Raw genomic sequence first — 15,420 nt, 5'->3', positions numbered from 1 at the left:
GTCCCCGTCCGTCGTTCCAAATACACAGGAATAAGTGCAGTCGGCTTGCAAGTTTCAAATGCCCAACTTCCCCAGGCGGACGGAGCAACTGTGTTTATACATTCGACTCGCATTTCCAATGGCAGACTGAACAAGTCAATTGAAATTGGAATCGGAATCGGAATCGGAGAATGAAGCCAAGTTGAAAAACGGCCTCAAATAGGCATATAAACATCGGCAAATTGCCAGTGGAGTAAACGGCGGCACGGCATCCTCATCTCAGTTACCGCATCATCAAACATTGTTATTATGTCTTGGCCGACTTCAACTGAAGAAAACCCGAAAAAAACGAGTCAATCGAGTTGGGGCATTGTATTTAGGTGTGCACACGTATGTATGTTTGGGGGGTAGAGCTTCGAGCAACTGACCAACAAGCAAGTTGCCAAGTTGCTAAGCGTAACGAAATGCCTGAAATACCCAAAATACCCGAAATCAAAAAGCGTGGCATCCAATACTCGTGGCCATTAACGGTTAATCTGGGCTCTTCACCAATTTACGCGCCATACGCCGGTCGAATCTGCCAATCCGTGTCACATACCAAACTATATTACTTATGAGCGGGCCTCTTTACACTCGGCGAAAGGGGGGGAACGAAGCCGAATTGGGGCGAAAATCGAAAGCATTGGTTAGGTTTGTAGCCTTTTGTTATACTACGAGGTAAACAGATTAGAAACCATTTTCCATGACCAGTTATTGGTCTACTTAGACACACTTTAATTTGATTTTTTCTGATACTCTTTTTTTTTTGTAAGTTACAGACTTTTTTCGCCAGTGTAGATCGCCGCCTGGCACTCGATTCAGAATCCCCAAGTGCCATTCCGCAGTGACACGACCTGACCTTCTGGCGGCATTCCTCTGGCAATTAGCCGCGTTTATGGCTCTGTTTTGTTGCCAGTTTACCATTGGCCATTTGGCCATTTAGCCAGTTGCCGTTGACGCAGCTTCTGCTCTTCTGTTGTTGTTCTGCAGTTAAATGTTGCATGCCACATTTGGCACACATGACAAGCGACATGTGTTTCTGATATGCCAATAGTGAATGGACATGTCCGCCCCCCATTTTTCGCCCCTTGAAAGCCACGCCCCCTGCGGCTGGACGACCATTATGGCTAATTAATGAATTTCGCACTCGATTTTCCGGGGCGCTTTTCCCGACATCCCGTCGTCGGCTCCTTAATTGCTTATTTATTTTGTTTTATGCGCAATTTTAGTATTTCACTATAGTGTTGCTCGAATATTTCTAATTTTAATTTGGTTTTCCTCTTGGGTTTCACGATTTTTTCTCCATCTTAGCGGGGTCATTGGGCTAAAAATTAATGGCCCGGCTTAATGGGTCATTTGAGAGACGTTCGTAAAAGTGACACACACTCGTAATTAGCTGAAATCTCTTTGGGCTCGCAGTGGGTCAAAGTTGGGGTCAGTGTGGAGATTGTGTCTAAATTTTGGTTCAAATTTAATGGACTTGCTTAGAGGGTTTACCTGTTGTCTGTTTTTTGTGGAGCTGTCTGTTTAAAGGCGCTTACCTAGAAAGAAAAGAATGAAAGGAAAATTAATCCATGTTTTTTTAATACAAAATATAACATATTTGGTTACTTAAATCATTATTGTTCAATCTCAAACCTTGTATAATTTTAGTATAATATTTTCTCCCATGCCAACAAAAATGGTTCATTGTTCTACTTTTCAAAAGATCCCGAAATCTGCATAAAAATTGGCCCAGCCATTGAAGCATTTTCCACTTGAAAATGTCTCCATCAAAAAATCCAAATTGAAATTTCCATCTTGGGCTCAAAATCACAACAACAAGAAAAACAATTTGACGTTTCATAACACTTAATGACAAAAGGGTAAGAAGAAAGCTACCGGCATATGGCAAAAACAAAAAAAAAAGAAAATGCATACATTTTTCGTGCAATATGCATATTAAATTCAATAAATTTCCTACTCAGACGACAGCCAGAAAGTGGGCGGTAAACGAAACGGGGCGGGGCAGACAAGCTGCCGACAGTGAGGTATGGCTAAAGGATATGCACAAGGATAACAGCTCAAATTGATAGACATTTGTACATATATAGCGAGCCAGGAAAGGCGATAGATGCTCCAAGTGGGATGCGACTGCACAGGAAATAAAAATCCAGAATTGGGTACTTAAGATATCCATTTCAGTAGATGATTGCCCGGATAACTGCGTTGCATAAATATAAATATAAAGTTTAAGTACGCCTTAAATTTGCAGCTGAGATCTAAGTGTCCACTTGGTTTAATATTTTTTTTGCAGTGTCCGATTGTCAAACACTTTTGCTCTTTTCACCCGAGCGACAAAGTTTATTTAGCCCTTGACTTGGGAATTTTTCAAATGTTCCAGCCTCTTCGTCCTTGAAGGAATACGAAGTGCAAAAGGACACTCGGAAAGGTGAGTGGCAATGGGGCGGGGCGGGTGAAGCACAGGCATTATGATGATGGGCACTAAAAATAGTTGGGGGAAATGCATGATTTCTGCATTTCCATGGAACCAATAATCAACAGAAAAAATTCCTTGCTCTTTGTAGCTAATAATAGAGCTGCCAAAGCCGCTGCCACGCCCATTCCCATGACTGGCAGCCTCCCCAGTTCGATCTCGAAAATTCGCGGAACATTTAATTAAATAACAAAAAACAAAGAGAAAAGGGAAAACTGGATGAGCGCATTCATGGCTTTGTGCCCCGGCTTCCGATTGCTTTTGGTGCGCAAAAATAGTTGCTACTCAAAATTGCTAAATTCAAAATAACAAATTGCATTGCTAGCCAGTGTCCTTCGCCAGTGCATCCCACTCAAACCCCCCATCCAGTGAATCCACTGCATCCGATGTGATTTTGTTGTTCTCATTGCCTTTCAATAGCTGCGCTGCGGTCGTCAACTTTTGCCGATTGGCAGGCGGCAACCGCAATTGGATCTGCTGCTGAATGCTGCCCAATGCTCCTGAATTTTGCTGCTGTCCAAAGCTGCGACTGTACGATAGTGGGCTACAAGCCGAAAAAAAAGGAAATAGTGGCGAATAAACGTGGCAAATGGCCACGAAACAAAGCAACTCCTCCCGGTGCCAGGGGCGTCGTTAGCGAAAATTTATAACATAGAAAAGGCGAGCCGGCGATACCAATTCTGCGGCTGACTGTCGAGGGTTCGATGGGCGGCTCAATTCCAATCAGTGGCCCATGTGAGGTGCAGGAAATGGGTTCCTTGCCCGCTCATCTGCTGGGAATGCGATTGAACTTACAGATTCGAAATGGATGCTAGAAGCTCTAGCTTAATTATGTGCTTCCGGTCTACTTATATCGATTTGGGACACCTAACGTTACAGGTTGCATTTGAATCCGAGTTGTACTTACTACTTAAGTATAGGCATTTGCTTCTGCCACTGCGTGTTACTTCGCTAGCACTACGAGATCTAATCTGCGAACTCATAAGGCTTTTATGGGCCTCTTTCGGCCAGAACCCCCACTTGCAACTCCCCGGATTGCACTCCATACAGGGCTTAAATACACTTTTCTTTGGGCCCCACTATATGTGAGTGCGCCGCTCCATCTTTCTATTGCGCAATCATAAATCAAGGCGCCCGGTCACCGCCCACTTTTGATGTCCGTTGTAATCCGGGGCTTAACATTCTCCACATTGTGCTGCGAGTTGTGCCTTGCAGTTCGCCATTTGCTATTCGCAGTTCGCAGTTCGCAGTTTGCAGTTTGCAATTCACAATTCGGGCACATGTGAAGGCGAATCCGAGCTTCCAGCCCCCAAAATGCTGACAGCGGCTTAGAGTCCCGGGCTCTGCGGGCTTCTTTGGTCTGGACCGCGAATGCAATTAAATAGAATATATCGCTGCCTCACAAGGTCGCCTGCTGCCTGTCGCCCGCTTCCTGTGGCTGCAGAATGCCCACCCTTTGGGCCTTTTTAGACTGGCCAAAACCGAAACTCAGCCGACTGGCAATAACTCAGGGAGTTCCTGCTGCTGCTGCTGCTGTGAGCTGAATGTGGTATTTTTCTCCAGTTTTTCGGCCGCTTGTTAAGTAATTTTGTTAATAGCTGCACCAGCAGCAACGGCTTCAATAAATCTTTTTGTGCTGCTGCCACAATTCGTTGCACATTTCATGCTCTCTTTGCCAGTGGCTCTTGGGCTATAACTATTAAATGGAAACTAGTTCACTACACTCTAGAAGGCTCAATCGAGTGCCAGCACCTCCCACAAGGCATAAGCTAAAGAGAAAAACAAAAAAGCTGTGCAAATAAAACAGTCGGCAAATATCTGAAATAAAATAAAACTAAAATCGCTGCACGCATGCGAGCGACTGCGAAAAGACCAAATTACTCGACTGACTTTCTCCAATTTGAGCCAGCTTCGATTGCAACAACAAAGGCAGCCAGTCGGCGAATAACAATACCTCAAATTATAACTTTGTCTTGCCAACTCAGAATAAAGACGGCGGAGGGAAAACAACAAGTGCATCGGGCTGCCTACCTTGTGCTACGCTATTTGCGGAAAGCACTTCGATTTGGAATTTTCCATACACTTTATATCAGCAACACAATCGTGGCCATCTTTGAATTCACGATCACCTGTGATCCTTGACTTTAAGATGTGGTGTTATTTTTCCCGTCGTGAATATTTTGAGCACGATTGAGCTTACGGGGAAATCAATGGTTATATAGTTTCTATATAAATTCCTTGTCCTGCTAATATTTCCGTTTCATAACTTTGCTTTCCAGCCAACTCGTTGGTGTTTTTTCCAGCTACTGACCCTTGTCTGAGGTGCTGGCCAAAAGGCGTTTTGTTGACCCACTGCCGCTGACAAATTCACTAATTTTGAGTGGCGGAAACGGATTTAAAGTTGCTTTTGTTTTTTTGTTTTCGCTGTTGTTTTCCAAGTTGATTGCAACGATTACTGGCTGTCACCCTTTTTTTCTTGATTTTCGCCTCTGTCGTAACTTACACCTGTTGCACCTGCTGCAAACGCTTGGCAAATACAGGAGTTTACACAAATTTTCAGGCCAGCATGGGCCAACTGTCGTGGTCGCGGAGACATGAGTCTTGGCTAAATGGAATTTAATTATAAGATAATTACACGCTCATTCGCTGGGTTCGCTTTAATTGTTTGACGTTTGCTTAATTTGGCTCATTAGAAACTATGTTTTGTGGCATTTTCGCTGCTGCTACTGCGGCTGCTGCCTTTAGCGATTTTCCATTTGGGTCATTTGGACTCGCATATTTTTCCTGGCAGTGGGTTTTTTTTATTTGAAACTCATTTAAATTGGTTTAGTTCTGAGACTGCGTTTGTTTTATTTGCTAACTTTTCGGTATGTGTACTTCATTAAAATCGCTAGGTTTTTTCGGTTTTAGCTCGACTCTAGTTTGTGGCAAGGTGAGCCAGGAAATAAATTAAATACGAAAAGCCGCAGAGAATTGCTGACTTAATTGTTGCGCATACGCAGCGTTGCACAACGCACTTCAGGCCGGAGTTCAACCAAAGCCGCTTAGCCTTTGTTTTATTTTGCGTGTCGGTGTGTGAATCGAAATCGGTTTGAGCCAATACAGTGGCTATTGTTTCGATTTGCTTTGGGCATTGTTGTGTTCTGGCTGTCGATTAAATGTCGTTGGTTCGATTTATGAATACAACATGCAGCTTGAGTTGATGGCGGGTCCACACGGTTGTTGAACAAATCTGCAATTTGCAAAGCAATTTCGCACATAATAATTGAAAATAATTATTTGCCTAAGCTGATTAGTTTGATGCTAAGAGCGCGCTATTGCTTACCTAAAGCCACTCTAACCAATTTAATTAGGAGCCCCCTTTTAGTAAGTAAAATGGATCAACAGAACCGTTTGTATATTCAATCCTGCAACTTTTATCTCAGGACATGGTACATCCCCTGACTTGTATGGGTTACTTTATAAGCCCTCCTTTATTCATTGCCCATTCCCATCACTTGGCTGCTATATTTCACTTATCTGCTAATTAACTAATTGGCACAACCAAATTCAATTGCAATTCGGCGAATCGAAGAACACAATATCCGTGGCCGACTAATTGAGGTCTCCAATATATATGGCAATGGAAATAGAATCGGAGGCGCAACGGGAAATTGGATAGTAACGGGAATAGGCTGACTCAATACGCTGATTGATTGTGAATAATCAATGGGTGGACGGTTATGAATCGGGGGGCGGACACAGATATAGTGGCTGGATGCATAACTAAATTAGGCAAATGCCGCGAACGTGAGGGGCATTTCAGATTTCCGATGGCGTATGTGCAAATATGTAGAAATATGTAGGGAATTGGTTCTACTACCGCTACTGACCATATCTAAGCCGAGTTATGTAATAAAAGATTTGGCCAAGTCCGGTGAAATATTAAGCAGTCAGCAGTCGCCATTTCTCTCTCTGCGTGCATTCATATCCAGAGAAATGGAGCACAATGAAATGAAATATGAGCACGGGGATTCCCCCAGTTAACTTGGCCAAGCGAATTGTCAGCGAAAAATGTTTTTGGAGATGAAATGGCGCGCAAAAGGGGGGGGAAACTAACCGAACGGAAGCCGAATGGCCACCTTAATGACAGAACACCCAGCACAGTGCTGGCCAAAAGTTACCAACCACCTTCCGCCAATGCTGCAGAGCATTGCCAGTGAGGAGGGACTTATGGCACAGACTGTTTTGCGGGTAGACAAAGCAATGAACATGGATAAGTAAGCATAACAAAGGCAGTTAGTTCTGCTGATGTGACAAGCTCAATTTATTCACACGATTTTCATACCAGGATGGCTTAGAGTTTAGGTTGGCTAACGTATCTAATTTATTGGTAAATGAATTTAAAACTTTAGTTACCAGAGCTAAAAGAATTTGTAAGTAATTTCACCGATTTTCCACCTTTAAAATGCCATTAAAACCCGATTTGGATTGTATAGAGTGGCCCAAAAGGATTTTCGAAATACGGCTAATTGAAATCGCAATTAGCCGAAACATTTTGAGCTCCATCGGTGCTGTCTTTCTCCACCATCACCCCCTTTTCCATTGGTTCCTGTGTGTGGCTCTCTAATTAACACGCTTTTTTATTTATTAATTGCTGCACTTAACTTATAGGCAACACTGGAGACCCCGACGAACTTCCCACGTCCTTCTGCAAAAAGCTAAAGGAAAACCATTTAACCCCGCTTCGTAGGCAAAGGCACAAATTGCAATTTGTTTCAAGTGTCCTGGCGGCAGGACAAAGTTTCTCCTCATGCTTTTGTGTCCTTGGAGGAAGTGGGTGGGCGGTTGAATGGGTGAAACTATCTGCTAACTGTGATTTTTGTGCCTCAAAAAGTTGCAATTTGTCTTTCTACCTTTGCTCTATCGCCGTCTTTGTTGCACTTCCCTATTTCTTGTTCTACTTTCAGTTATTTTTTTTGCGATTTCTTGTATTCTTGTTGAAAAATAAATTGAATTGTAAGTTGAAAGTTTTGCCATATGGATTGCTGCTGGCTCCTCTTCAATTTGTGGGTTTTATTTTTCGTTTTATTTGGAAATTAATTAAGTGTATGCAGTCAGCATAACGGTTGCTTCCAAGAACCGTAACAATTTCCCCATCACCATAACCATCACCATCCCAATTTTCATTTTCATCTATTAATACAGAACATCAATTTGAACTTTTATCTAGTTTCTTTTGGGGATTACCCGAATGGAATGAATTAAAATAATGCAAATGAGCCACAATACAAACAAAGTGTGGCTTGAAACCAGAAGGCAGATACCAGATAACAAAGCTACAAAGTTTTTCATTTGCCTCTTCTTTCTCGTTTCTTCACCTCGATGAAGGAAAATGCCCTGCAGCATTTTAGATGGATGCTCGGATAAGTGGACTATGCAGCTGCACTTTTTCGGGAGAATGACTTTTGAAGGCGCCCCCGGCGACAGAGTGGTTAGAAATATGGTAAAAAGATTGGACAAAATTTCGTATAAGGTTCTCCATTAGGAAGCCATTAAGAAAACAATTACTCCAATAGTCGAAAACGAATTTAGTTTTAGTTAGAGTAATAAAACATTTATTAAACATTTCTTTCCTATTCCTAAACTCTTAAACTATTTTCGCACACATAAAACTGCATTGCTTATTAGACTTCAATGCATTTAAGTGAACTGTTCACATGCATTTAAGATTATTTGGGAAATATTACCGTTTAGATCGGGTTTATAGTGGCAGTGGCCATAAAAATTTCAATTTCGCTCGAAAAATAATAAAAAAAATAAGTTAAATCGTTCGTTTGTTTTGGCTTTAGAGTGCAGGCATAAAAACGTAATTTCCTCCAGCTCTGTTCACATATAAAAGATGTATTTCTGCACGGGATTAAACCGAAATGGAAATGAAATCTAAAGCAACCCAAACACAGATCGCTTAAAAAACCCTGGGTGAAGAAAAAAAGCATCCAGGCAACTAGGAGCAGAAGCAAAAGCAGAAGCAGATGCGAAACTGCCAACAGTTTTTTCCCGAATGAAAGAGCGAAAATTCCATGGCAACTGAAAATGCATTTTTCTGTCGCATTTCCTGCCCCAGCGTGAAGCATAAAATAACAGCAAAGCAACATAAACACGTGCCAGCCCAGTCTAATGTCGGCTATTTCCTGTTGGCCAAAACCGTAGGCCAAAAAAGGCAAAAAATAATACGAAAAGGCAGGAAAAACAGGCATGCATAAAAGCTGGCGTCACTGGCAGCAGTAAAAGAAGCGTGGAACGACAGTGAGAACGACAGTGGTCAGGGGATATTCTGGACCCAAGTTGGGGTCTTTTCCCGACAGCTTCCACCTCTCCTGCCACTTTTCCACTCTTCAAACCGCCACCAAATGGTGGGCGCAGCTAAGGAAATGAGGGCACAAAAAAGGCCGCAGAATAAAGGAGCAAAACTGCTGGAATGGCCAGGGGAATACCCTTGTAAACTACACATAAACTACGCTTCACAGTACGACAGAAACTACAAATGGGAAAGTCTTTCCCCGTAAGTTCGAAGATTCCAGGTAACAATTATAATAAAGTACCAAAAGACAGAAAACTAAGCTAAGCATTATGAATAATCTCTGGGATCTTAACTAAGCTAAGTACAATAAATAATAGCCTTAAATCTGAAAAAAAATGAATTGCTAGACAGTCTCAGAAGAAGGTAGATAGCCAAGAACCAACAAAAAAAGTAGAATTTCACACAAATACACAGCCACTAAGGCCAAAGCCACACTTGGTAACAAACAAACAAAAAAAAAAACAGGTGGTTAGAAAGGGAAAGAATAATATGTTAATAAACTCCGGGGGGTGGGGGTTAGGCATAGCATAACGTGATAAACGCTGGATGAATGACCTCTCTCTTTATATAGCACTCTGCTTTTTCCTCCTGCCAACAACGTTTTGAGTCAAAAACAGATGACGGCGATGGATCTTAAAGGCACACAGAGGGAAAAAGTATAGTTAAATAAAAGAAACTAAGGATTCGAGATTGTTTCCCCCAGACAAGGAAGAATTAATGGAAAGCAGCTGTATTCTTGATATACATTTCCCCCAGTGTAAGCCAGCATTATTATGCAGCTGCAGACTCGAAAAGTTTTTGCCACTGGCCATCCTTCTAATAGGCCAACAAAAATCTCAGCTGGATAATGATGCACTGACAACTGCAACTGCATGCTGCGTGTCCTGCCATCTCAGTCGCTCGCCCAGCTGCTGTCTCTCTCACTCGGCCGCTTGCCGTCTCTCTCTTACTCTGTTTGTGGCAGTAACTTAGTTATGCATGCCTCTGCCACATGCCTCTGCCACCACATATTTTTGTTAGTTTGTCTGCAGTGCTTCTTTCGAGTTCATTGCCGCGACTCATTCTTATTTTCCTCTCCACCGTGCATCTCTCACAAACATTTTCCATTCGCCACTGAGTGGCAGCATAGTCAGCATTATCATAATGAACATTGGGATCATTATCACCTCAATGTGGGCCCTGTCTGCTCGGCTCACTCGACTACCCTTCAGCTTGTGTTCATTAGCCCAGTAAGCCCCACTCCTCGATCATAATTCAATTATCTGCGAGGGAACCCCTCTCTCTGACAGTGGGAAGAATCCGAGGAAGTGGTTGTGCGGCTTTGATGGCCCAAACACCAGCACCAAGTTGGCCAAAGGAAATGGTTTACGACTTTTGGGGCGAAACAGCTTGACTCGCAGATAGGTGGATTGTTAGGTTCTTGCAGTGCTGGGGAGCCTCATGATGGATTGTTGGAAATTAAGGTGCTCAAAGAAAATAAAATAGCTATTACAATGCTTTAGTTACAACTATAAATTACTACTGATTCCACAGTAGATGAGGAACATGCATTTGTTATGGGATCAATTCTTGCCGTAAGTGAGTTATTATCAAGAAACTATATTTTTTGAATCATCATCGTTCTAAAGCTGGCTTACTTTTAAAGTGTAAAATTATAGATTTACTATCAAGAAACAAGTGTGTGCAAATTGGTGGTTTTCGCCTCAGCCATCCAAATTATAAAGAAGTGATCTGTAGACTTTATAAAGAAATGATAATTACCGAGCAATCAAAACTGATTTCAACCATTAATTGCTATATCAACCACTGTACCTGCGGAAAATGATGGAACAGGTGGTGGTGTTAGGCCGTCTTCTTCAGTCAGGCACCCAGTTTCCTAGAAACCATAATTCCATAATTTGCACGCTTTCTTCTCAAAACCCAGACACGAGTCTCGAAATCCCCCTCGATCCCCCCGCACGCCTTTCTCGAATTCTTGGCCATGGCTCTAACACATTTTCTAAATATTTTCGAGATCACGCTCAAGATCAACGAAAGAGAATACCAACTGTATGGCCGCTAATAAAGCCGCCGAAGATGCTGTGAGAAGTAAGGCGGAAATGGGGGCCTTACCTCTCCTCAATATATATATCTATATATATACATAAATATTAGCCCCCTTCTTGGAAACGCACCAGCATTTGACTTTCATTTCTTCCTACAGTTAGACACTTTTATTGTGTTTCACATTACTTTTGTCTGTGCGAGTTTGTTTGCCATGCGTTTTGTTGCTCGCTGTTTGTGTTTTTGTTTACTCGGACTTTTCCTGAATTTCTTTTTTTCTTTTTCGAGCGTAGATAACCATTTCTATAAGCAAAGTGCGATATTTCACAAGAGTCTCGCCGGAATCGAGTTGAGTACAACAATACGTTGTACTTCTGAGGGAGTGTTTTTCTTTCGAAACTGGTTGTTCTTTTGTTTTGCGTATTTTTGGCATTCCTTCTGCTGCTTTTTGCAACTTTTCCTGGTTATTTTTACTTTGCAACTTCACGCAGGGTTTCCACCAAGGTCAGGGGCTCGAGGAAAAAGGGAGCCAAATTGCATTTGCAGAAACCAAATAATGATAAATCATTGCTGTGCATATTCTGATTTATGTCATAGTTTTATGGCTGATTCCGATAGACCCCCTCCGCAAAATGCACCGACTACGTCCCTTTTCGCCAAAATAGTTCTGTGTGTGTTCCGGGGTGAATTTGCTTAGTACCAGCAAAGGCAAATATAAATTGCCATAGATTAAAGTTGCAATCGTGACTGGGCCAAGCTGCAGAATGGAGAAATATCAGCGGAAAATGGATGTCTCCTGCGAGCAGAGAATCAAATTTGGTTTCAAATTACTCAAAGGGAACTTTCAATTGAGATAATAGAACCTGATTTGCATTGAAATGTTCGGTAAAAGGTTCGTGTTAACCATATTCAGAAACTGCAGAAAAAATGCTTATTAATTTGAACTAACAAAATAACGAAAAAAATATATATATTTAATTATTGCAGCAGAGGGCAGTGCTGTATTTTTTACAAAGATTTTACCCTCGACAAAACGAAACCAAACTCAATTTTCATCAAGTGGAAAAACCTTTTCGGAATTAAATTAAGCTCTTAACACTGCGTGGAAATCGAAACAATGTGCCACGCTGGGCTCGGCTTTTCTTTCTTTCCCCATTTTCACACGGTCGAGACTCGCGCCCATTTCCTCTCCGAGATTTTGGTGGAAACTCGCAGGGCAGACACTTGTGCATATTAATTGCTTATTGAGCAGCCTGCTCAGCCCTCCAAAATGAAACGAACAAGCAACGCGGCGCGAAAGAATTGTTTGGGAAAATCCTCGCGCATGAGGAAAGCCTTTTTTATTATTCTTTATCAGTTTCAATCACTGTATCGCAACCGGCACTGGCAAACAGTGGGCACTCGCCCAGTTGAATTTGTAGCTAAAAGAGGATGTACAGTTACTGTGCTCCTTAGGTGATTTCGGTTTTAATGGCAACCAAAGAAAGTTTCATAGTTTTGGATAGTACAATTTAAGAAATATGTTAGATTATAAACATATACTCAAAACATTCAAACCTACAAGATTTATTGTTGTCATAACTTAATTAATAAAAATTTGGCGTTCTTTGAGGTACCACTGTACTGGCCTCCGTCTTTCAGTTGTGGCTTTTATTCATCCACTTCGCCATACTCGCCCCCCGCAATACCCCATCCCCTCACCCAGGCATTCATTCATTCATTCATGCAAGTCTCCTTTCTCACCTGTTTGTTGTGTTGTTTTTGTTGCTGTTGTTCCTGCCCCTGTCTCCCTCCCGCGCAGTCGTCCCGTCTCCCTTGCTCGCGTGCTGAAACAAGCGTTTTCCGGCCAAAAGGTAGATATTCTTATATTTTGTTGTTTTTTTCGGGGTGTCAGAGGTCGCGGGCGTTCGGTGGTTCGGGCCCCTTTGTTGCAGCCACTTGTGCGCCTCTCCCTCGATTTTTTTCGTTTTTTTCGTTTTTTTTTTGTTGCTCGTCACTTGGCCCTTTACTGGTTGACAAAATGCCAAACGCTTGAAATTCCTTTATATCCGTTTTTATTTTCCCCCGTTTTATATTCGAATCTTCTTTTTTTTCAGTTAGCGCGCGGTTTTAAAATTTGGTTTATTTCGCTGTGTTTGGTCAAAATAAAAATGAAGGAATAACGTAATGCTGTTACCGCTGCTGTTTGTTGTTTGCTGTTTTTACTTTTGTTGTGTTGTTAACCTTTTCCGTTCTGTGCCTGTGCACGTGTTTGATTTTCCCTCTTGGCCATGTTGTTGTTGCTGCTGCTCTCGGCTTTGTGGCAACCTGTTTGCCATTGGAATGTTTTCGTGTGGTTTTCCCAAAGAATGAAAATTCGGCTGGAATGCCACGAATAATAATTATGATTGCATTCGAAAATCTTTGTAATTTCCGGTCCAGTTTTTTGGCCTTTTATGTTTGAACACAATTATTTATTTGTGGCTCGCATTTATCCAATCAAAGGAAATTCCTTGGTCATGGGGAAAATTTTCAGATGCAAAGCGACCTCGTTTATTTAACTTCATATGGAAAGGTAAATGGATTATATAATGATTTTTTAATTCAGTGCAAGCTACATTGAAAACATAAATAAATTTCACCTTTTTTTATATAATTTTAAAGTTCTTGAAAAGTTTTTACTGTTTCCACACTCCAAATTATTTTTCCAATTAACATTCAATTACGAAGAAGTGAAAATCGTTTGTGCCACATAATTATATGCACACAAGCCGCCAAAGTTATTTCGATTTATTTACGTTTGGGGCAGAAGTATTTATCCAATTTTGCGCAACAATTTAAACAGCAAATAAAAAAATCAATTAACGGATTTCATACACTTTTGTTGGCAGCAGCAGAAGTCGGTCAATCTCTAAAGTCTGAAAGTCTGAAAGTCTGGCCATAAGTGTGTGTGCCTTTAAATTTAATTAAGCCTTCTGCCTTATTCTGCCTTACTGGTTTGCTTTTCTTGCACGCCTCTGGCTCCCCCAACTTTTCTTGATTTACTCGAGATCCAAAGATGGAGATGGAGATGGGGAGACCAGGTGCTATGCCATGGGTTCGGGTTCTCCGGCTTTCTAAACTAAACCCCCCGATGATGCACGCTCCGCTGGCGCTGCCCACTCGAGAGCAACAACAACAATAATGGCAACAACAACCACGGCGACCAGCTAGACCCGCCGCCTAACGGTAAACCAAATGAAAAGCTCTATTGATAGAGGCGAGCCACTTGGCCAAAGTCGCTGTCGCTTCTTGGCCGAATCCACACCGTGCAGCATGGAGCATGTAGCATGGAGCATGGAGTACATATAGCGCGCGTTCAGGAATTCTGGACCAGCTGGAAACCGTTGTTCGCAGTCGTCGTTCGCAGTCGCCGTCGTCGATGACGCCAAATCAAAGCCAAAATAATACAAAAGTGGTTTTCGAACAGGAATGATGTGGTTTTTCTCTTTTCTTGGTGGCATAGAATGCATGCTCGCAAGTGCAAATGATAAGCGGAAAAGCATGCAGAAATCAACACAAGCACAAGCAACACATAAGATCACACACACGCACTCTCGTGATTTTCCTCTGGCGATTTCCCGGAAAAACTCCGTCGACGTTCGTAGCGCTTGGGCCTTAACAGGTGACTGAAAGCCAAGAATCGGGGCTCCGGAATCGAGCTCCAGCCCATGTTAGCGCTTAACAGCGACGTCGAACGAAGCGAAAGCAGCGACGCAGCAGAGGCACTTCGGCTCTTCGAGTGTTAACCGGCTTTTAACCCTCTGCTAACTTGGCTAACTGGCATTGCTTGCATGCCAAGCTAATAGTTGGTTATTTTTTCGGCTTTTTTTCGGGGGTGCATTAAACCCTTGCTTAAACTACGTTTTCGCTTTGCTTCACTGGCCAGACATGCAGGCCAATTTATTGGCTTCCAATTAGCTAACAAAATTACCAAAGTGGTAATAGTTTGGTTAGAGGAAGCAAAAGTATGCAGAATGAACACAAACCATGTCATTAGCCAATAAGCTGTATGGTTAATTCAGAAATTGCTAAGTCGCGGATGTAAAATAATATAATTTTCACGATTTGTGGATTTTTAAATTATTTACCTGGAAAATATGTTTTATCAGGTGTCAGCTTATTAACTGAATATTTAAAAAAATAATATTTAATTTTCCTAAATAAATAATTATTGGAGCTGATTACGAGCTGTAACAGAACAGACTTACTTACTTATTTTGTGAAATATCGTATGTAAACGTAAAACACAGCAACAGTAAACTGCTGACTAACATAAACCACAAGCGAATATCGTGAGTAACAGAGGACTGCAACAACCGGCTTGTGTTTGCAGAGCTGCTAAGCCCGACTCCTAACAGAGACCACGCACCGCAGGAACAAGATAAAAAGTAAAATCAAAAACAGACCGTTACTTACCCCCTGACCTACATGTATATATACCCTCATCCTATCGAGGATTGAGCACCCACTAAAAGGGCAACAAAAAACAGGAACGACGCACCAAACTTTAAGCATAACT

General features: G+C 42.0%; 1 protein-coding gene across 4 annotated transcripts in view; it reads right to left on the bottom strand.

Moving 5' to 3' along the window:
- Positions 1-14,510, bottom strand: part of LOC120454328 (leucine-rich repeat-containing protein 4B) — a 97,210-nt gene extending 82,700 nt beyond the window's left edge. The window contains exons 1-2 of one of the 4 annotated variants that reach the window (XM_039639544.2): positions 14,454-14,510; positions 12,624-13,009 (exon numbers count right to left, since the gene is read on the bottom strand). The gene's annotated coding sequence lies outside the window, so the exon portion shown is untranslated. Of the gene's footprint in view, positions 1-12,623; positions 13,231-14,453 lie in introns of those variants that run through there. The other 3 variants (XM_039639570.2, XM_039639552.2, XM_044006479.1) reach the window with 3 other exon arrangements.
- Between the last annotated feature and the right edge of the window lie 910 nt (positions 14,511-15,420).

This window comes from Drosophila santomea, chromosome 2L (assembly GCF_016746245.2).
Source record: "Drosophila santomea strain STO CAGO 1482 chromosome 2L, Prin_Dsan_1.1, whole genome shotgun sequence".
Classification (NCBI taxonomy): domain Eukaryota; kingdom Metazoa; phylum Arthropoda; class Insecta; order Diptera; family Drosophilidae; genus Drosophila; species Drosophila santomea.
This window is presented reverse-complemented; position numbering and strand designations above follow the sequence as displayed.